A 24725-nucleotide genomic window follows, 5' to 3' on the forward strand; every position below is an offset into this window, starting at 1 on the left:
TTGCACCATCAGAGCAGGCAATTTCCCTTCCCCAAGAACTAAATGGTTGCATGTGTGAATAAGTTAAAGCCTGACAGTTTTTTTTTTCTCAGGATATACCGCCCTCCTTTCCACTTTAAATTTCTGATTTTTACATGGAGCTGTTTGTGTTTTGGAGCTGGTAGTTCTTGTTTGCTTTCGTTTCATGTACTAATAAACGGAAATGCCAGCATTAAAATAAACATGGTTGTACAATCAATCTTAAAGTCATGCCTCTATTGTTAAGCCTCTTCTACGATAAAAAAACTTTCACGGTGCAGTAGATTACTCTGACTGCAGGACTTGAGTTTCTTTTTTTATTTTCTGAAAAGATATTTGAATCATTCGGAGTCAGTCGAATACAATTGGAAACCTGACACTGACGTACACAACACTCTAGAATATCATTTCATAAGAAAATAATATTTTCCATTGATAACTCACTGCATTTTACAAAGGCGAAAAGCCTTATTTCTTGATTCCTACAAAGGGCAAAAGTTACTAAAGCGAGTTTGCACTTTGAGTGTGGAATGACTGCAGACTGCAGACACTGAAATAGTTATCTGAAGTGTTTATAAGACAAAAGGAATCTGAGCGTTAAGAACAAAAATGTTACACTTGTAACGGAAGGACAAGCAGGATGGAGAGAGACTAGCGGAAGAAAAGAAATAACTGATTCTTCCATGAATTACTCAAAGAACATTGGAATTTCTAAACCTGAAGCAGAGTTGGGATATTAACTGCAAAGTAAACAAAAAATTATTTATATATTTTACAAATAAGAAAAATATTGGTGGAAACTGTCAACCAATAACAGTTCACTCCTCATAAATAGGTAATATGACAGAAACTGTGAAATGAGCTCATTTTGAGAGATACAAAAGAACCTTTTGAAACCAATGCAAAATTTTAGCACCACATTTTATAAGTTTTATATAATAAAGTATCTGTTCACTATGAAATTTGTTGAATTCAACCCTCAGTAATTCTAGAAGACGACAGCACTGCAAATCAGTGCTTCGCAATATGCTTGCAATCCGTTCAGTTAACGCCAAATGAGCACCATTCAATACAGGCCAAGATATTGCACTATGAGAGCAGACAATTTCATTTCACATGGAGCTAAACTAGATTTCATTCCTTGCTCTCTCTCTCTCTCTCTCTCTCTCTCTCTCTCTCTCTCTCTCTCTCTCTCTCTCTCTCTCTCTCTCTGCTGTGGTAACAGATTAAAGACAATATTTTGACTGCGTCAATTTTCTATTTATTCTTGAAACGATACCTTTTCGTATATAGTACTGAATTCTTATCGTTTATATACCAATAGGTAGGTATTTCAGCATTAATTAAACATACCAGTGCTGATATTTAAAAAAAAAATTAAATTTCTTCATATCGTGGATATGCCTTAGCTTGAGTTATTCCCGAAATGAGAGGTAAACCCGTTTGAAGGAATTATATATGGAAAGCGGGACGTTAATTTGTTACGCCCTAACCTAATTCATATCAAAGCTACAGAGGTACTCACTGTTTGCTCATTGCATTTTGCAAGAGCAAAGTAGCCAACTTAAAAATCTCAATTTACTTTCCGCCCCAAGTTATCAACCGTGCCCTCCGAGAGAACATTTGATTTAATGAAGAAATTTTAGTTTGTACGAAGACTAACTTTTTGAAAAGGCAAGTTAAAGTTTCCCTAGTAAGTAAAGACAAAGTAAATCTTTCAGGATCAAAGCTGACTTTCAGTTAGGGTTTAATACGCCTGAATAACTGTTTGGATGACATTGCCAGAAAAGCCAATGAAAGAACTCATATAAAAGCAGGTCAGCTGTTTAAGAGGCGGCTTGTATATGCCATGTGAAATGGCTGTGAAGCTGTGATACATAATGACGAAGAAACTGTTAATTTGGCTTAGCGGAGGAGTGAAAGTGGTTGACTTGTACGGGACTTTTTCAAGAAAAAGAAAAGCGGGAAGTGAAGGTTGCCCGAAGATGCTAACTGCATTCTCAAGAATAATGTCAATACTATTAACGAAAAAATGCAGCCAATTTTCGTAAATCAGTGACTTGGCAAAGTATCCGCCAAGAAATCGATTCATTAGACCAATTGAGAATAAACTGCTTAAGAGCAAAAATATAAGGAGACTATTATTTATTAATAGTTCACTCTTCAGAAACACAGTGTGACAGGGGACGCTGAAATAAGATCACTATACAGAAGTCACAGTAGAATCTGTGAGAAATACTGTGCAGATATCACTGCAGCCCTTGAAAATTTTGGATCGTAATCTATTTCCTCAGTATTAACTCGTTTCGAATTTGATTTCCTGATATTTCTGAAGGCCACGACATTGAAAACCAATACTTCGCAATGAGTGTGTAATCCATTCAGTTAATGAAAAACGAGAACCTTTCAATTCAGATCTTACTAATGCACTATGAGAGCATATCATTTCATTTCACCAGGAGCGAAATTAGATATGTGATTCTCTCTCTCTCTCTCTCTCTCTCTCTCTCTCTCTCTCTCTCTCTCTCTCTTTTGTGTGTGGGATTAAATTAAAGATTGCCCTTCCGACCATCTACCATCGTTTTTTTTTTTTTTTTGGTTCTTAAAACTCCTCGTTCGTTTAGGTATCTAAATATGAATTTCTCTAGGTTCACATGCTAATAGGTATTCTATAAAATATTAAATTGTAAGCAGGCATATTAACATAATTTGAAGCCGAGGCATTTTTATGAGTAACGCTCTAGAGTTTTATTCAGATCGAAATAATAATAGTCTTTTTGAAGTTATTGCATTTCATTCTTCTGCCAACTTTTAGTTGAGCCCCTGGTGAAGCCATAGATTTTCATTGATTATTAAACTTCCGTTCATTCCAAAAACCAGCATTGTAAATAAGAATATAAAAGCGAATATCGTACAGCAAATACATGAAAATTAGCAAAAGCAATTATCAAGCAAATTTATTATACATCAATGACTGTATAACTGAATCACGAAAATATGGAACGTGGTGAATATATAAAGACAAAATCCACGAGGAAAGAGAAACACTGGAGCGCTGCAGGCCTTTCGACTGTCGTCCTTTACTTAGTTTGCTAAGTAAAGGACGACAGTCGAAAGGCCTCGCAGCATTCCATTGTTTCTCTTTCCTTCGTGGATTTTGTCTTTATTTATATCAATGACTGATAATTCCACAGATGAAATGATACGAAATGAACAAATGTAACTTGCACATATTTTCAGGTAACACTAATGAATTATTTAAAAGATGCTAGAAAATTCATTCCCCCATTAAAATCTACAGTGAACTGATGAATCTGGACTGACCATCCACGCTTCCAGTGATTTAACAGTGAAACCTGAATATGCTATATAAATCGCAACAACATGTTAACCAAGTGACTGTCGTAAAGTTCTCTACTGTATATAATCAACATTTTTTGATTTATGACAATACCACTGAAATTCAGGCAGATTGCACCGTGAGACTTCTGAAAACAATTCAAAATAAAATGCATCAGATAATATATGAGCAGTAGACATGATGTGGAATGGCAATGGCTCAGTGGTGTATGCGCTTACTAGAATGTAGTTAAGGTATTTTGACACTTACCAGAAAATTATTTCGTAACATAATTCCTAAACAGGTAACACAAGCAACCTTAAAAGATTATAAATTAAAATGAATATTCTCCCACTGTTAACATTTAAAAGGTTGTTGAGCCATTTGCTCCTAATGTTAGTAGGAAGAATAACTTAAAAATGTGCAGAGCCCATTCCATTCAGTCTTTCTTAAAGATGAAACAATAAAATCGAATTACCATCAAAAACAATAACTTAAACATACCTTAAACATACCTCAAACAAATAAATAAACAAGCTAATGAAATGCAAATATATATATATATATATATATATATATATATATATACAAAATAGTTTAACATACAATATCAACATCATTTAAAACAGGTGAAAACCATGAACATTTAGGTAATAAAAAGATACCATACTTTTTTTTTGCAGCCCTTGTCTCTAAACAACATAATTATTTCAGGTACTCTTTAATTCAATTACGAAATGACATAAAGTGCATACACTGCAAAGATTGTTGAGGATAAAAAAAGTGGCCGACTCCACCAGTTGGTATAAACCGGCGATCTGGTATGCAGCGTAGTCTTTGCTTCAAGCAAGGGACTAAATAGTTCGAGAGGAATATATAGTCCAAGATAATATAATTCTCACAGCATTTCCTGAAGTTAAATCGCAATGACTTGCGAAACTACAGCAAAACATCTTGTCCAACATATAGAGGAAAACATATGAATAACTCTCCCCTTTTGGGGAAGAATTCAGTTGTCCTTGCAGTTCTGGAAAATCTTCTGCATTTGCAAGAATGGGCTCATGTTGATAAGAAAAAGCAACAACAAATAAGTATCTCCCAACAGAACATCTAATGATCTGACGAGAAGTAAAGAGCTGTTTTCGAAAATCCTTTCATTCATTATTAGAAGGGTCAGTATACCGTCGTAGAAACCGGAAATTCAGTATCCATCCCTATGACATAACCTCTATTCCGAACTATTTTTTTCATCATAAAATAAGTAGGAAAAAAGTCTCCGTAAAGGAATTTCTTTTAATGAAATATGGAAAAAGAAATCATTATATGCCATGCTAATTAGCGAAGTGCATTCAGCGGACATCATCTCTATTTTTGGAATTATTCAGCGGACTTTAAAAAAAAATAACGAATACCGAAAACTTTGATGAATCAGTTCTGTCAATAACCGCACGAAACCACCGAAAATTTTTAGGAATACCTACTGCCGAACATTTTCTTTTTCTTTCTTTCTTTGTTTCTCATTCGAGATTCCCATTACTTAACTTTTATGGTACTCCCCATCTCCATCTCTGTCTGTCTGGAATTTCATCACCATCAACGTTATCTTAGCTTGAATAATTTCTTCTTTATATTTAAAATCTAAAACAAACCCTCCATAAGAAAGAAAAAGGAGATATCGTGCGCACATATAACCGTTGTTTTCCCCGAAGTTGGAAAAAGTGACATTTCTGCTGCTTATTAAGACACTGAGGCCAACCTATGGCGCATGCGCCAACAGTGGCGCATTGCACGATTACAAGTGGCGCACTTATACCCCAGAGATAATAAAAGAAAAAAACATGCCTGCTCATAAAAAAAAGAAAAAATAATAATACTAATAATAATTTTTCCGAACTGAGAAAATTTGCCCAAAGTTATGCCTGTCGCTTTGGAACAACATACAGATGCGAGCAAGCATTTTCATCCACGAAAATGATCAAGAACAAACTGAGGTCGCGACTATCCGATTCAAATCTGAAGAATTGTCTGTTGCTCTCAGTTACTGATTTAACTCCTAATACTACAGATTTGGTGAAAGCAAGCAAAGTCAAAAGTCTCATTAAACCTAGTTATGTTTATTTTTCCTGCATGTGAAATTACTTTTCTTTAAAACTGCTAATTGTGTTCACACATTTTTATGAGTACTTTCAGAAATAACTAATGAATATTATCAATACAAATTCAAAGTGTCAATAAAGTAAGTACAGTTTACCTTGTATCTAAATTAAATACTTTCCTTTACAACTGCTACATCTGTCCACACTATCATATATATGTACATATATATATCAAATGATTATATGTACAACTGCCAAATATGTCCACATTACCATAGTTAAAGGATTGAAAGGGGGTTAAAGTTTGTGTGGCGCATCTGAATTAGAAGTGAAGAAAATTGGTGCATGGGAAACAAAAGGTTGGCCACCCCTGTACTAAATCATTCCGTAGAAAGCGTTAGTAATTAACTGAAAATACATTACATCTCAATGCGAGTATCAGTATTTCCATTATTGTTGATTCTTTTAGATGAAAATTTGCATGTGCGATTAATATGTATATTCGCTGACTAATGATCACTTCAAAAGACTGTAGCTATCCCAGAGATGGATTTTTTTACTCCTCTGTTTACACTATTTGAAAAATTGGATGGATGAAAGGGATCAGAAAGCTTTCTTCTTTTCATCAATTTTCATTAAATGGCTGTCACTAACATGGAGCTTTAGTACCTTGCTATCACGGGGTATTCTGTATACTTTATAAACATGAAGTTACCTTTTTAGTGAAAGTATAATTACTGACAGGTAAATTATATTTTGGATGTATTTTGCGTCGAGAATAGTTTTAAAGCCAACCTGGTCATTTACCGGATACGTGATAAAGGTGTATTAACTAGTAAGGCTTCGCTCGCAAGCCCTATTTTTTACGTTAAGGAACTCACTCATGAAGAGTTTTGAAAGATTTGAGCCTTCTTATTCTCAGTGCCTTGTCAAACGTCATCGTTCATGAACGAATTATTGTTGAGTCACAGACTAAAACTGACTTATAAAAAGTTAGGATGTAAGTATAAGACAGTATTGACAAATGTTTTACGCTTGCAACAGTCATTAAAACCACGTCCTCTTTCCTGCAAATGGAAAACGAAACTGGAGAAAAGTCACGAATCATGCTGAAGCGAGGCATCAAATTAGCTTTCTTAATTAAATGAAATGGAGAGTCATTCGCTTAATGGTATCACTGGACATTCCAAGGAGAGAAGGGGGAAGATATGGGAATATGCAGAAAGTCCTTCCGAAATAAAGTGATCATTTCAACACCAAGTACACTGGAAAGGAACAACGAAAATGGGAAGAAAGAGCAACGTAATAATTTTTGTCCATTTCTAAAAAGAATAATTATAAAAGGAACTACAAGTGTTTCCTATGAAACCTGAAGAGAAATGCATGTTGAAAATAAAAGTAATAGATGAAAACAGTTGCTGACAGAAAGAAAACGACAAAATTCCAAACTTGAATAAACAAGGGTGGTGAATACAATATACATGCTATTAAGGTCATGGCCCATAAACTGGAATCTAAAGCTTCTTTATCAAGTGAGACATTGTAGAAGAACCTTTTAGAAAGAGATGACCAACCATGACTATAGGATTGAGGCTGACCTCTTTGTTAGGGGAAATCTTTCACCTGACAATAATAGCCCCCAGGCAGAGGAAGGGAATGGCGGGAAGAAATTAAATATAAATATCACAAAAGAATGTGTCTATTGCGACTGGTTTGAGATAGGGGAAATGAAGTTATTTAATCAAATAAATGAAGATGAGGAAAAATCATTGTCAAGAAAGTGCATGGATTAAATTTCTCCACAAAAAAATTCAGCTAACAGATATACCTTCCGTAAAGTATCTCAGTAAAATGTGACGATCCATACACCATAACATGAGAATATTCATGAAATATGTAGGCATGAACTGAGCAAGCAGGACTTATCTTCAGTTCTCTTACCATGGAGTGTTGTGTTCTCGTTGGAACTTCTGCCTGTAGGTTAGAATCCATCCTGCCACGGAAGATGAAAGCTTTCATGTTTATTTCAGCGCCAGGGTAGGCTTGTAGTGATAAGCGTATCCAAAAAAAGGAAGATGAAAACGAAAATTCAAGAGGTATACATATATACACACACACACACACACACACACACACACACACATATATATATATATATATATATATATATATATATATATATATATATATATATATATATATATATATACTGCATATATATATATATGATTATAATCACTTTTGTACGTATTCATTTATCACACATTACCACAGGTGAAAAATCACAGGTGAAAAATAAGAGACGGGGTGTAGGTCCTGATCGGTTTCGACTTTATTTTCAAGCCATTGACGAAGGACTGATACAGAGTATTAGAAGTCACAAATATATATACTACACGAATAGTACTGACGGACATACACAACCGTTAGAGACTACATATCCACCCACAGGCCGGTGTCAAGGTAGGAGTGGCCTTCAAAACTCATTTGACTAAAAATCACAATATATATATATATATATATATATATATATATATATATATATATATATATATATATATATATATATATATATATATATATATATGTGTGTGTGTGTGTATACATACATACATATATACTGTATATGCATATATATCCTTTTTACTGACAGAAGGCGATTCCATACGAAAAATAAAATAATCGCCAGGTCAGTCAGTAAGTACTGCTTGCTTCTGGTAGTAATTAGTAGTACTGCCAAGACACTGCTACCCTGTGATTGCCAGTGACTTGGGATTCTAATGCACGGTACCACAAAGCAGAGAACCACCGGGTGAACCACCGGGGGATGAAATGCCCTTTAAATAGCAGAACAGTCAAGTCACACGCGTACTTATTGAGAAAAAGGTGGCGCACTGCGAAAAAAAAAAGAGTAAAATGATGCCTGGAAAGAAAGAATGAAAGAAAAATTTCTTTGTGTAAATTTTAAAATGTACCGGGTTAATGCATTTAAAATACCTAGTTACAAATGTAAGGTGGTAATGAAATTCAGGGAATAACTCCATAAGGTTAACAGGATATAAACGTCAATGGATTTTACTTTCCTACTTAAAGCTCTTTCATCCGCTTGCCTTTCATTCATTTAATCAAGCAGAGGAAAAGTCACACCTGTTTAAACTTTTTTCCCCAAAAATTCATGGGAAGTCATCATTCCCCGTATTCCCTCCTTCCATTGGCACATTGTCTGAAAGCTGAATATGCCATTTTAAAGTTTAGGTTATTTCGGAGAATCCAATAACGGATTTGATCAAAATGCTATTACCCTCTTCACCGAAATTTAATGAAACCTAAGGGCTGTTTCTCATTACATATAAACTTTTTCTTTTGGCCTCCCTTTTAAGGACGGGAAGGATTACTCGGAAAATATCAAGATAATGAATGCAATTCATCGGGTCGTTCATAACGTCGAGAAAGAAAATAAAAATAATCTAACAGGAAAAAATCTAATTATTCTCTGACTGGTAACTTCCTTGAGCCGGATGTGTTTCCAACCCAATCAGACAAAATCCACCAATTGCAAAATGAACTGGAAAGTCTTCCTTGTTTTTATTGCGATTTAGAAGTAAAGTAACATACGGGAAAATACAATTAACCTACTCCACTTCTTTAAAGATATAACTTCTATTATTCTTTCTCTCTCGCCACTGGCCTCTGTTGGAAAATACAATTAACCTACTCCCATTCCTTTAAAGATATAACTTCTATTATTCTTTCTCTCTCGCCACTGGCCTGTGTATAAACATTCTGAATGAGGGGACGTTATCCGAGCATCTGGACTTTCCGTATCACCCAAAAGGTCAGGACTGAACTGTTTCATCCCTCACCGTTGACGCCATTGTTACACTGCTATTTAGACATGACGTAATGCCCATGATTATTCTTCACTTAAAATAAAGTAGAATCATAAGGCTTCTCTGCTTCCTACTATTATGACAATCCCGTACTGGGTCTGTACCATTACTGAAACTTGCATATCAACACACGAGGGCGAGAGAGAGAGAGAGAGAGAGAGAGAGAGAGAGAGAGAGAGAGAGAGAGAGAGAGAGAGAGAGAGAGATTTTGGATGACGAATTTTATCCTTTTGATGATATTTTCTCATACTTAATAAATGATTTATGAGAGAGAGAGAGAGAGAGAGAGAGAGAGAGAGAGAGAGAGAGAGAGAGAGAGAGAGAGAGAGAGAGAGAGAGAGAGACTTTGGATAAGAAAATTTATCCTTTTGATGATATTTCCTCATAGTTAATTAAAGATTTATGAGAGAGAGAGAGATTTTGGATGACGAATTTTATCCTTTTAATGATATTTTCTCATAGTTAATAAAGGATTTATGAGAGAGAGAGAGGGAGAGAGAGATTTTGGATGACGAATTTGATCCTTTTAATGAATTTTCTTATAGTTAATTAAAGATTTATGAGAGAGAGAGAGAGAGAGAGAGAGAGAGAGAGAGAGAGAGAGAGAGAGAGAGAGAGAGAGAGAGAGAGAGAGAGAGAGAGATTTTAGATGACGAATTTTATCCTTTTAATGATATTACTGCACAGATAATTAAAGATTTATGAGAGAGAGAGAGAGAGAGAGAGAGAGAGAGAGAGAGAGAGAGAGAGAGAGATTTTAGATGACGAATTTTATCCTTTTAATGATATTACTGCACAGTTAATTAAAGATTTATGAGAGAGAGAGAGAGAGAGAGAGAGAGAGAGAGAGAGAGAGTTTACAAAATCTTTTCAGAGATAACATTAGTAGCAAAGAATATCCAGAATAACTGACAAACTTAATCGTCAGCCAGAGACAAGTTGTCTGGCATTTTCCGTCCTGAAAACTGGAGAGATATTGTTATTAATCACGTCTTTTGCTAGTTCTGCTCTCGATGAAAACAGCAGGATTGTCTAAGAGTGTGCTTTTAATTGTTTCCATTTTATTACATTAATCAGATTAAGAGAAAGTTGGATACATTCAACCCGCATTTTGTAAAATGAGATCCAGAGAAATGTCTCCCGAAAAGACTCTATTAAGGATTCTTTCTAAGGCACTGATAGACTCGCTCGTTATAAACAAAGTCAGATCAGAAACTCAAAGAATACTGAGGATTATTGAAAGTGCCTAAATTTTGATTCCCCTCCCCCCCAAAAAATGGCGATTAATAAATTACACTACAAAATTCGTAAAGCACCACATCATTCGATAAATGGCAGGAAAACTATAGCCTGATATGGCCTAAGTCTTTGAAAATTCATCACCAGGATGAAAGCATGTATATATATTATAGCCCATGGCGCCCCCGGAGCCTTACTGTGGCGCCCTCAAGGGTTCAAATGAAAATTGTAAAATATTTTTGTATCTCTTTCTTTATTCATTATGAGCACGAAAAATCTAAAATTTGTAATCATGATAGAGAGAGAGAGAGAGAGAGAGAGAGAGAGAGAGAGAGAGAGAGAGAGAGAGAGAGAGAGAGAGAGAGAGAGAGAGAGAGTTGACTGGACTGTTACAGGGGTACCCGCGTAGATTCAGAAATTCCTAGAATGTGCAACTGATGATTACATCCACGCGATGGTTTGAAATATCCTTGTACAGGACCTTACTAAGGGACCTTACTGATAATCTAGATAATAAGCTAACAGTATTCAGACGATGCTACTCTACTGCACGCAAAATGAAATAGCGGCTAGTCTCAACAGAGGCCTGGTTAGGGTCAGTAACTGGTGTCGTGGACTCTAGTAAAACAATCATTCTTTTTCCATTAGCTGACGGAGCGCTGTTCTGTTGTTTGCTAATTAATTTTGCAGAGCTCAACCATCTGATGATTCTGAGTGTCTTGAAATACTTGGTGTTACCGTCGTCTCAAAGCGTCCTTCTCAGTGTTTGGAAAATATATCATCAAATGTTGCTACAAATCTGGATGTTTGTAACATTTCATGTATTTCCTAGTTATGGTATTTAAGCCAAATGCTTCAAATCTTTAGTTCATTTTTCGTTACCTTATTCAGATATAAATAGTCTGACAGGCTCTTAATATCCTGGATAAAACTGCTCAATGAAGAGGTTACATTTGTGCGAGTGCAAGGTTATTGCGATTTACACTATTGCTAAGCGATACCTACTGGTTTGGCCACCTTCCAACAAGCTTTATTCTGATAAGTAAATGCCAATTGTGCCTAAATCACAGGAACCAGCACCTGCTACTCGCTATGCAGAGCATCAGCAATCACAATCTCACTTGGGGCCAACAGAATTTCGTTCCTTTTAATGTGATACCGTTTAACAGTCCTACTTGTAATATTTTTGATCTGCATTCTAAGTCTGAAAGGAACTATGACGCCTCTTTAAAGGGACATGACTTAGTTTCATTGCAAACATATAGTTTTTTACACAGATATTTTTCTTTGATTTTCTATCGTTACTTGTTCTTTTCGCCTCTGTTTTCTCAATTCGCATAACAGTATTCTTTTCTGTAGAGATGCGCATTATGACGCATTGTTCTTTTTAGACTAGTTTCATTTCAAAATTAACTTCTTTCAGACCGAAGCGAATATTTCAAAATAATCACTGAATAAAATAAAATCAAAATGCCGCAGAGAAAACATGAATAAAATTAATTTCATCAAATTCACAACGTAGATTATAATTTTTATACTACATCTTGCGAAAGGCAAACAATTACATAACAGTATACCATTTCCATATAATGTCGATATACAAAATGTGATTTGCCACTGCACGTGTACGAAGATGTGAAGATGTGACCGCTGTCTGAATAAAAAAAAAAAAAACTTGAGCTTAAATCAAAGGCTCAGGGAAAAATAGATTATCGATACGAAACAGGGCAGAAAAAAAAGGGCAGTCAGTTCGATTTAAAAAAAAAAATATATTCACCTACAAAGAACAGTCCAGAAACAAAGTATCCAAGGAATGTCTTTGCTTCCATATTGTCCTTCTGTTCCTTCTGAAATTTTTAAAACTTTGATCCGTACTGCAGTAACTTTGAAGGAGAAACGTTTATTCTATATATATATATATATATATATATATATATATATATATATATATATATATATATATAATACATTTATACATATACATATATATATATTTACACACACACACATATATATATATATATATATATATATATATATATATATATATATATATATATATATATATATATATATATATATATATATATATTGTTGAATATTATTTCTATAAAGCTAAAACTATTTCTCGGAAAGGGTTGCAGTATGCTTACTAACGTGGATTTTAATGCAGTAAAACGAATTTTGATTTTCAAAACCATACATGAAAATTACATTTCATGTGGCCGTTATTCGTTGATTCTTGTATAAAATGGTCAGGATCTAAAGCAGTAAACCCTTACCTATGTAAAACCTAAAGGAAACGGAAACCAAACTGGGCATATGGTAAAGGTTCTTGAGTCAAATCTCGAAAAAGAAAGAGAAGGATTATAGGGGTCAGAAAAAATTAATAATAAAAAAAAACATGCAGCACAGAAAAAACAGCAATTGCTGTAAAAATAAGCATTCCTACGATTGCTTATTCCCATGAGCAAATGAGGCTGCAGTTGGAAGGTCTTCTGCACGGGAAAGAAAAATACGTCGGCGAGAGGTAAGAGTGTGGTCACTGATTACATATAATAACATTAACTCACTAATATCGCAAGAGAAAAATGGGAGTATCCCCCCCCCCAAAAAGCAATATTGCACAATTTAGGCAAGAAAGTGTAAAAGCGTTAAAGGGGAAGAATCTGGTTGTATATTTAGCAACATATAAGAGATGTCTCTAAGGCAAGTTTGAAGTAGCAAGAGCAATAAAAATCGTTAAGCTATACTGAATAACTACTTGATTTTGACCTCCCACCATAAGACTCTAGTTTAATTTATACACCCAGTTTATCATATTTTGTATTAAGCTATGAATTTAATGAGTTATTTTTATTTGGTTATGGATGGTGGTGCTTGTGCAAAAAAAAAAAAAATCTTTATTTCGTGAGCTGTCTTTCCTGTTGTGAACCCCAGATCATCAATCCTTATTATGCCACTGACAGTAAACCCAGCTCTGATAAAGGGAAATTTATTGGATTTAAGGGCAAGTATTTCAGTCCACTGATAAGATGAAATCCTCTTGAGTAATCACTTTTCTTATTTTCTTTTGCGCATTCAGACTGTAATTTTACAACTTTACACGGATTTGTTGATTTTTGCTCGCAGTCAGAGCTCCTTTCATAACTGTCAAATATGGGAAAGGTCTGACTATATAAGGATGGAAAGTGGGAGATAAATGTTTCTCTGCTTCCCCCTCGGTTATAGAATTAGATGATGTTAAGAATAGTGAATTCCAATTATAAGTGACACGTCCATTAAACAAACTGCAAGTCCAGGCTAAGCCAGCGTATGCACACAAGTTAGCAGATACAAGCCAGGCTAGCAAATGGCCTTCATTGTAAAATTGTCAGAACAGCTAAATTGGCCGAAGTCTTGAAAATTCACGGAAACAATTACTTTTATACCAATACACCAAAATCTCGACATAAAGTAGCCTTTTCGCACGATTTTGAGACGAACTCACTAGTTAAAAATCTTAAACTCAATATTAAATAGCATTTCTTATTCCTTACTACCATCGACCTTACCCTTATTCCACACAGTAAAGATCTTCATATTGGACACACTAGCGGATCCAGAAAAATTTCATGAGCTTGAATTTTCCTATATATATATATATATATATATATATATATATATATATATATATATATATATATATATATATATATATGTGTGTGTGTGTGTGTGTAACAAGGAAACAGAATTAACACTAACGTGCTCCAACGATCTTTATTCAGGAAACGCGTATGAAAGTTCGCTCACGATAACACTTACATCCATTTTTCTCTCTCTCTCTCTCTCTCTCTCTCTCTCTCTCTCTCTCTCACCGTGTATACCTCTCTCTCTCTCTCTCTCTCCGTGTATCGCCTCTCTCTCTCTCTCTCACCAGTTCAAATCTCACCAAAGCAATTAAATGGACCATTTAAAGAAACGCAATAGTTTCTACAAAAATAGGTTTATTATTCAAATAACCCAACAAGAAATGAATAGAACAAAGCAAAGATTAAAATGCATAATAAATGAATTATCGAGTTAGATAACTAAACTCTAAACTGCAAAACACTTCTGATTAAAGAAGTCTCACTATGGCTAATAGCCTGAAAATATCCAAACTCACACATACTCCCCAAATCAATAACTAGTCATGTCAAAAACAGTCTACCACATGTTATTCGAACCAGACCACACTGTCCACAGACATCTGTCCACAGACATCTTATCTGCCGATTCAAAAGCCTGGATCCTCTCCAAAGCTACGTCTAGACAACTGCAGTTCTATCACGTTAATGAACGATCAAACTCACTTTTAGGGCAGATTTTGGCATAATCTAGATCAAATTAACGCACGTACTCACGAATATACATAACACTTCGGAAGATCACCTGACCGGCAACATTGCTGAGGAATCAAACTATTTGCTGAATACAAAGATTTTACCTCGAGTCTCTCGACCTAGTTTCATCTGACTCCATAAATTCTTCCATCACATCTTAAAGCATTGAAGCTATGAAATGCATATATGTGTCCTTTAAAATTTGTAGCAGCCATATTTTCTGAAAATATATATATATATATATATATATATATATATATATATATATATATATATATATATATATATATATACATACATATATATATATATATATATATATATATATATATATATACATACACACATATATACATTATACATATATATAAATTATATATATTTCTAAAATAGATTTTTTTTTTTTTCCCATTTTTATATTTCTCATTTATGTTATTATTATCTAAATCTTTTGTATTATTATTTTGTTATTTTTTTCATTGGGGGCACGTGCCCAAGATCCGCTAGTGACTGGACATGTAAGAACCACTGACTGACCCTGCAAACTGGAGACCAACAACCCCTTCTGGCGCAAGGGGCAAGGATACGGGTTACATCTTTGGTAATATAAAAATCTACTCACGCCAGCCATTAGCCAGAACCCTACTGGTCAAATGTTTAGATGAACTCTCGACTTGCTGCACACCTAACAATGTTCTGTCTGCAATCATCGACTGACTTCTTGCAGAGCCTGATGTGTTCTCGGCATTATGGCATACATGGACATGAAATGTTTTAGTCAGGTGTCATCAGTGGATAAGAAGGACATGTATACCCTGCATAGGGTGCATGAAGACGGCACAAGACCCAACTTCGACACTTGACGGGGCCCTATACTTCCCTAGAGGCTGAGGCACGTACAATAAAAGCATCTTTCGTCTCTCACAGAGGAAATTTATATGAGCAGTGAGATGATGTAGCAGTGGACTCCTCCTAGATGTGATCTTCACTAATTCACTAATATCTGCATGGACGTAAAGAGATGACCTGCAGCAAGATCAAACTCCCTTACTACTACTACTACTACTACTACTACTACTACTACTACTAGTATATTTCTGAAACATTGGTGAGGGTGCCTGTGAAGATAATTTTGAAATATCAAGATGGTCCATCCATGAAAACCGCCCTTTAATTCAAGAAACTCCTGCGCTAAACGAAGCATCAAGCGCACCTCACAATATTACACCCATCAAGCAAGATGTTGCCCACCATGATATTGGTAAACGTGACGTCACTCACGGTTATCACCTTCAAAATCGCTGGAAAACGAGAAGATTGGCAGGCCAAGACATTAGCTTAGCATGCAATACCTGTAATTTAAGATCCCCTCGATACAGGGATTCCCACACATCAGGTACCATTCCCACCCCTACTGCGAAATTAAAACCCTGTGTCCAACTCACATATAAGCAGAAACAAAGAGATAAAAAATATTTGAAATGATTTGTATATTCTCCCCAGTGAACACTGGAAACTTTATAAGCGAACTACTCTTTTATAAAAATTAAATACTGAGAAAATTACGAAAAAGTCAAATGTTCAAAACTGCCGAGGCAGCGGTTATCTTCTGTAATAGTAATTAGAAATAAGTCGTAAATGGCATTATTTATCGTGATGTTTAATGAAATACGTTCTGCATCGAAAGTTCACATATCAAAGAGTAGATATATAAATTACTGGCTATAACCAAAAATTTCCATAAGTAGGCCAACAGTTACTTACGAATTCATTCTAGCCACCATTTCATGGAGAGACAGTTACTAGAAAACATACAAGCAAGCCTTGATGAAGGGTTTCCTCGAAATTTATAATGAATCTGGGAAGAGAACGAGGGAGTGGGCACAAATGAAAAAAATATCATAAATCGGTTGAAGCATAAGAGTGGCCGGTATGGAGTATGGCAGTGGTTTTCAAGGGCAGTTCTAAGGGGGGCCATAAGGTGTCATGATTATTTAAGAAATATACTGTTTCTCTTTTGTCTCTACCCTTTTGCTTTATTGCAGCCTTTTTTAAAAAAGTTAAATGTTTTACCTTATTCTCTAAGGTGACCTTTGCTTTCTTTATAAATGATAAAATTATGAAAAGAAAATTATACTACTGAAGAACAAGTTAACTGTTTACTCAGATGAAAATTTTTTTGTACGTGAATTTAAATGCAAGTTTTGTCTCAAAACCAGCAGCTAAGTAATGCTTAACAAACTAAACTAAAAAAAAAAGGGGAAATTTCGAGATATCCTTTTCTTTTCTTGTTAGATCAGATTGTTGATTTCTACAGTTTGTTAACGATATCACACACTATCGTTCTTTTCTTTAAATATACATAACTACCAGAAAAAATCAGATAGAAAAATAAAAAAATTCTATCTTACAGAGAGAATTTTTTCATTGCAGATTGTTGACGCTCCATGGGTTATACGCCGAGAAAGGCTTTTGTCTGTGTGAACAATTCATTATCCGAGGAGGTTAAATATATCCTCCATAGCCTTTTCCAAGAATAATTCTTGCTCATTAACCCTTACGTGAAGGTGGCTATTAATCATTTATTATTCTTAACTTCCAAAGCTTTTCTGATATGCTTCTAACAAGGGATCTTTGTGTGTGATGACAATACGGTTCTGCGAATCGAGATAGGCTATATGGTTTCTGAAATGTGTGCACAGAGGTAATAGTGAAATTCAGTAAATGAAACTAATAACATCAAAATATCACAAAAGGGACGAATCACTCATCGCCAATGTGTTTCCTGCGAATATTAATATAATAATATATTCGTAGAGACTTTGTTATGAATTATAAAATAAAACAGGCTTAAAAAGGTACAAAACCTTACAATCTCTGAAAACTATTATTGTGGTATCTGTTGTAACTGCCTCCATGCTGATGTAAAATTTTCCATGAAACGCCACATTTTTTTTTCCCCAACAATAACAGCAAAATCATTAATCCAGGAGCAAAGATGTATCTAATTAGTTTTAATGAAAATCCAATTAATTCCGCCTTTATTCCAGACTATCGAGAGCGTAAATGACAGTTCAGTGAAACGTATTAAAATCAGGCCTTGATCACAACATTCATGTGCGAGATTCAACTTCGGGCAACAAATTTGTTGATGGATTTTTCCCTTAATTTATCATTCATTGAAGCCTCGTCCGTGGAAACTCAGAATAATGTCATCAGCAAAGATGTTAAATGGAATATGGTTTTTTAAAGTATGAAGATGCTCGGACCCTAAGAATATGCATGAAATTTGAATTTGCATCATTAAGTATCAGTTTTAAAAAGAGACCATTCTTGCTTGAGGCATGATTTTATACAAAACGATACAACTCACGAAACGGATCTCACTCTGTATTGTGTGCTTTCTTTCATTATTAGAGCCTTTTTCACTATCGTCTGCCGCCACTTAGTCTGATTCATTCTAACAGGAAGAACGCGGGGCTGCACGTGTATATATATATATATATATATATATATATATATATATATATATATATATATATATATATATATATATATATATATATATATATATATATATATATATATATATACACATATATATATATGTATGTATATATATATATAAATTATATATATATACATATATATATATGTGTGTGTGTGTGTACAGTATAAGTATGTACGTATGTATGTAGGTGACTATGTGTGTGACTATTATTATTATTATTATTATTATTATTATTATTATTATTATCATCATTCAGAGGATGAACACCTATTCATAGGGAACAAGCCAAAGGTATATAATGTTCATTAGAGAGAAGTAACGGGAGGTAAAGGAAAATAAAGAAAGAAGAGATCACTTATTCAAAAAGGAAAAAATACAATAACAAATTAATAAATATATTGATAAAAAGGTAAGTAAATTATTAACATGAAAGAATTTTATTAGGTAGTAATGCATTGCATCTTCGCTTGAACTTTTTGAAGTTCTAATTGCACAGCATCCTTGGGGAGATCATTCCACAGTCCAACGGTGTGAGGAATAAAGGTCCTCTAGAACTGAGAAGTTCGACAGCGAGGCACATTTAACGCATATTGATGCTGCTGTTCAGCAAATCTGGTTGCTCTCGGCAGGAAAAGGAGATCAGGGATCAATTTTGAATGTGAAAGATCTCTGCTAAGATACCAGTTATGAAAACTGACAAACAAGAGACCATCCATCGATGGTCCAAGTAATACCAGCTGATATTAGGAATCAGAAACTTACCACCACGAACCACTATGTCTAAAAGAGATAAATCTCTGGTAGAAGACATCCACACTGGAGAACAGCATTCTAGTAAAGGAAGGACAAATTACCTAAAACAGGTTGCACGGATTTTATGCTATAAATATATGAGGCCTTTCGTACAATACCTAACTTTCGTGCGGCATTTGCTGCAACTTTCATTACATGTTTCTCAAAAGTGGGATAATAATTAAAGCTTCAGACTCATTTAGCAGAGTCCTATCCATCTGAAGGGGGGATGGGGTGAAATATCTGGACGAGATCTGCTAATCAATAGTGTTTTCGTTTACAGGAGTTCAGCCTCATACCCCACCGACTACGCCATTCACTAGTTCGGTCCATGTTACGACTGACACTAAGGATATCTTCATTTCTTATAAATGGAGGCTTCACTACACTACAATTGCATCATCGGCATAACTGAACAAACTTGTTTTCCAAGCCAATACCCAGATCGCTTGTATACACTAAAAATAACAGTAAGCCAAGAACACTAGCTGACAGACAGGAGAACCCATATAAACCCGTAACTTAAAAATTTCCAAATATTTCGTACACTATTTCCAATGGAAGCCATGAAATCCGACAGAGTGTGAATATGTACGGTTTTATTTTTCCACTAACCCAATAAGTTTTTCACTTGCCTAATTCAGGTAAATTTACTCTAAAGCCAAAATAACCACATTTTGACCACGGCAACGCAGCATCGTGCGATTTTGCTTGCTAACCTAAAACATATTATTACTCTGACATATTTATAGGGATTGAGTACTTACAGCCACGGTGACTTCTTAATTTTTCGATTTCCAAAAAATCTTTGGAAACGTTCTACTCAGGGAGCCTTGTATTTTCGATTTCCAAAAAATCTCTGGAAACGTTCTACTCAGGGAGCTTTGTATTTCAATTTTACGCATGAATGACGTAATGCTCATTAACCAGGAAAGATTCAAATACCGCTCATTTCGAAAGTAAGGTAAAGCGTAAGACACAACAATATGGTTTAGCTCGTATGAACACATAACGACCTATTTCAAAACCATTTTCGGCAGAACCAAAATAAATCCATACTTTTTTTTTTTAGTAAAGTCGTTGCCTTATTTTTCTTATTTCATTCGCTGAAAGAAATAGACACTACTGGTTTCTTTCTCCAATCCGTGAATGAACACTCACTCTCTATATTTCCAACTTTTTGGTTTTGCTACGCTGTCCTGGGAAAATCTGAAATGATCAATCATCCTTTATATTTCATACTACTTCGCACTGAGTTACTATGCTGAAGGTGGGCTTAAATGGAATTCAGTAAAATCTGAAATCTTAATTATGAGTGTCTTAATATATGAAATTCTAGTAAATACAACCCTACAGATTCTTTGATTCTGTCCTCTAGAGAAAAAAACTTCTCAACACTGTGTTGCCAATGGTAAAATAGTCAAACTGTCTTTGAATGTAAGCTCAAGTTCCATTTAGGAAAGACGTGGTTCCTCCATCTGTAGTCTCTTTTTAGGTTATCTTGTGCTTCGATTGTGAGTGTATCTAAAAGTGTTGGGAAATAGAGTATTTAAAAAAATATCTATTGTGCCCATCTAAGAAAAAAACAGCTTTTGTTAACGTGACTATAGGATGTTACACTATCTGTGATTTTTCAGGAAATCGCGTAAATCTAAATTTCTTTTTTAAAACTAGTTACTCCATTAAAAATACAAGTGAGGTGAAAACAATATGATAATTCATGCAAAAAACTAATAAACTAAACACAAATTGCGTTTTAATAGAACTCTGGTTCTCGAAGGTATTTTTGCGCGCATCGAGAGTAATCCTTAAAAAAAATTTTGTAACGCTTATCATTATTTCACATCACTCGTGCTTTTGACTATTAAATTTCAGCTCCAATGCTGAATGTTCGTCATTAGCGATATTCATTTTCACCTGAACGTCTGTCTCCGGGAAAGCAATAATATTATTAGCATGTGCCACCTTTTTGGAACAATGCTTTTCAAAGGAGTTTCCAATTCTCATCAAAGAATTTTGATTGATGTTATTTAATCTAACATATCGATTGCACCATAATCTTTTAATTCATATACATTCTTAGAATTTATACTTTTCTTTTACAAAGAAAAAAATACATGATTTACGTTTTTAAACGCGTGCCTTAACATTACCAAAAAAGAACAAATGCCGTCCCATATCAAACATATGGAGATTTTGGTTACTAAACTTGCATTTATTTCTGATTAATGTTAAACAGGAAAAAAGTGGAATCAGCCATGATTGTTCAATTATTAACAGAATTACTTAAATGGTCATGTGTAATTTGTCATTAAACCAGTTAGAGCATATGTATTGCTAAAAAGATTCAGAAAAAGAGTCACGCATCTATCTAATTACTCCAGAACTCTGAACAAATCAAAATCAGTGCTACATTTCAGTTGCTTTGCCCCTAAATGCACATTTGGGAATTAGGTTAACTCCCTCAGGCCAAGCAAATCAAGCACTCGAAACATCACCCTGGGTCTATCGTTTTCCCTGACGTGCTTGGATACAAAATCATTTTCATTATCTCTAGGGTACTCACACTATCTACTGACAATAGACAAGTACGTTTACCCTTTTTGGCTCAATTCACTTGCCACAAAATTCCTCTTACTCGTACTCCTCAAGGTTCCGCTCCAGCATTAATTTCGCATTTCCTCTCCATTTGTCCTAGATCTGACTGAGACGGCGGTTCTGAGGGATCTCGTGCAAGATTTCATTTCATCTTCGTCAGATTAACTTGACTGGTTTCCCATTCCCTTCACAAAGAAAATGACGTTATGCAATCTTGTGCAATTCCCTCACATAAGCCTTCCAATGGCAATGATTCAGTCAAGATTTGCTTATCGACTTAGAACCATCAATTGTATTAGTGAAAGATTTCACACTCAAACATTATGTAATTGGATAAGTAAATAGAGTTATATAAAATTTTATTACTCTCTATATTTCGTGTTCGCATTTAATTCTTTTTTACTCCTTAAAAGGGGGTGCGGGCGGGAGTTAGCACCCGGGGTAAAAATGAAGCAAGGGTAGGAACGGAAAATGAAATATGGCCATGATTCCACTTCGACCTCGATTGCCTCTTTAGATTCTTTTGATTTCTTTTCATTACTCTTTAAAGAAAACACTTGTTTATCCCTTTTCCAGTCCACTGTAACTCACTGTTACAGCTTCGTCTCATGCCACACACCTTACCCAAACAATCCTCAATCTAACACATTTTCACTCTGACCCTCTTCCCCAAGTCTCCCTGGTAGCAAAAGTTACGCCTTTTCTATATCTACACCTTTAAGCTACCTCAGACACCATAATCAATCATTGCTCTTTCCTTTCCAATACACACTTCCCTTTCATTTGTCTCGCTCAGTGTCAAAGCATTTAGCGCTCCCTTTCCTCAAACAAATAATAATCATGCATTTCTTTCCTTTTGCGCCGTACCCTAATATACAGTCTCCCCCCCCCTTTTTTTTTTTGTCATAAGTTAAGATTATTGGGACACGAACCTGATTCCATCGGCTATTTGGTGGCTTCCATACAAAGTAGGTTAGTTGAGAATGTCCAAATGGTGTTCCGATGGACTTCTTCATAATAATACTTAGGAAAACTTCGATGCCTTAAAGGGTAAGTGTCAAAATCGTGAATTATTTTTATCTTTTATAGATTTAACTCTTATTCAGGAGAATAACTGTTCCCATGTTTTAATGCCTTTATTGTTTGAGTCTTAGTAGTTCTGAAAGGTAAGATCTGAAAGGTATCTTTTTAATTTAGTAACTTGTGTCACGGTAAAGTCCTAAGGCTCTTTTTTGAAGTTTTGTCACTCACCAGGAATATGAGGTATCTATTTTGCTATCAATATTCTTGTTTATCAGCATTTTCCAATAAATTTACGTGTTTTTGGAAGTGGCACAGATATTTTGTATCCATCGATTTGTCTTCACCTGTCTCTGGAATTAGATGTTATTTCAAGTGTACAGTATACGGAATCTATTCTGCTATCAATATTCTTATTTATCAGCATTTTCCAATAAATTTACGTGTTTTTGGAAATGGCGTAGATATTTTGTATCCATCGATTTGCCTTCACCTGTCTCTGGAATTAGATGTTATTTCAAGTGTATATGGAATCTATTTCCCTATCAATATTCTTATTTACTAGCATTTTCCAGTAAATTTCCGTGCTTTTGGAAATGGCAGATGATATTTTGTATTCATCGATTTACCTTCACCTGTCTCTGGAATTACATGTTATTTCCATCATACCCGAGATACAAAAAAAATCTATATAATAAAGTTTAAGTTTGCATCTAAGCGGTATTTTGCACCCTTAACAAACACAGCTGCATCAGAATTTGAAAATTTTTAGCAAAATTCTTCATAACATATAGTGAAACGAGTAAACATCAAGCTCATATTTCTCAGAGAAACAGTTTATTGATAATCCTATAATGACTTACTGTTAAATATTTCAGATAATTAGTCTAGTAGCTTTTGAGAATTTCACCCTTTGGAGAAATTTCATCTTTCACGACGAATGAACTACTGTAGGCTATATCCCTAATTTTAAAAGCTCAAAATAATGGTATTTGAAGGCCCAAGCTCATATACTTTAAAAGGTTTAAAAATTCCAAAATGTGTCCTTTCTAGCAGATATAATATTGTGATGAATACATTCCCACACTGATTGGACCTCATATCTCACCATGGATTTTAATCATGACGTAGATGAGATGTAGACGAGGCTTAATGATATTTAATGAAATTAAACTCTCCTTCTTACTGCCATTCTTTCTTTTCTATACGAAGTAAAATTAAAATGTTCTTTATATTAACTTTTCTCAATCAAAATTTCCTTATCAGCCGGACTGCTAGTGTAATTGTAAGCCAAATACTATCTAATGTAAGGAAAATGGTTCCTTAAAAAGTGCTTATGGTAGATCGTGACTACTTTAAATTGCCAATTTAGCTTTACAACAGATACACATTTTGCAGACTGAATCCCTAATTATACATGATATTAGTGCTAGCTACTGCAATTACAGGGATACCAGAGGTTACGACATAAACTCCATATAAGAAAAAAAATTGGTAACGTCTGCATTCCACAATTCAAGGTGGAAATTCAACACACCATATACTTTTAAAGCTACTTGCAAAAGAGAACACACACACACATACATACATACATACATATATATAAATTTATATATGTATATGTATATATATATATATATATATATATATATATATATATATATATATATATATATATATATATATATATATATATATATATATATATATATGTAATAGTATTATACACAATGACCTCTTAACTTCTCGAATTCTTCGCACTTTTTTGGATATGCTTGTCACTACAAAGCCGTAAGATGCAAGTGCAAGAAATTGAAGTGGTTGTGATGTCCGGTAGCAGGAAACGAACCCGTGTCA

The sequence above is a fragment of the Macrobrachium rosenbergii genome, chromosome 11, assembly GCF_040412425.1.
Source record: "Macrobrachium rosenbergii isolate ZJJX-2024 chromosome 11, ASM4041242v1, whole genome shotgun sequence".
NCBI classification, from domain to species: Eukaryota; Metazoa; Arthropoda; class Malacostraca; order Decapoda; family Palaemonidae; genus Macrobrachium; species Macrobrachium rosenbergii.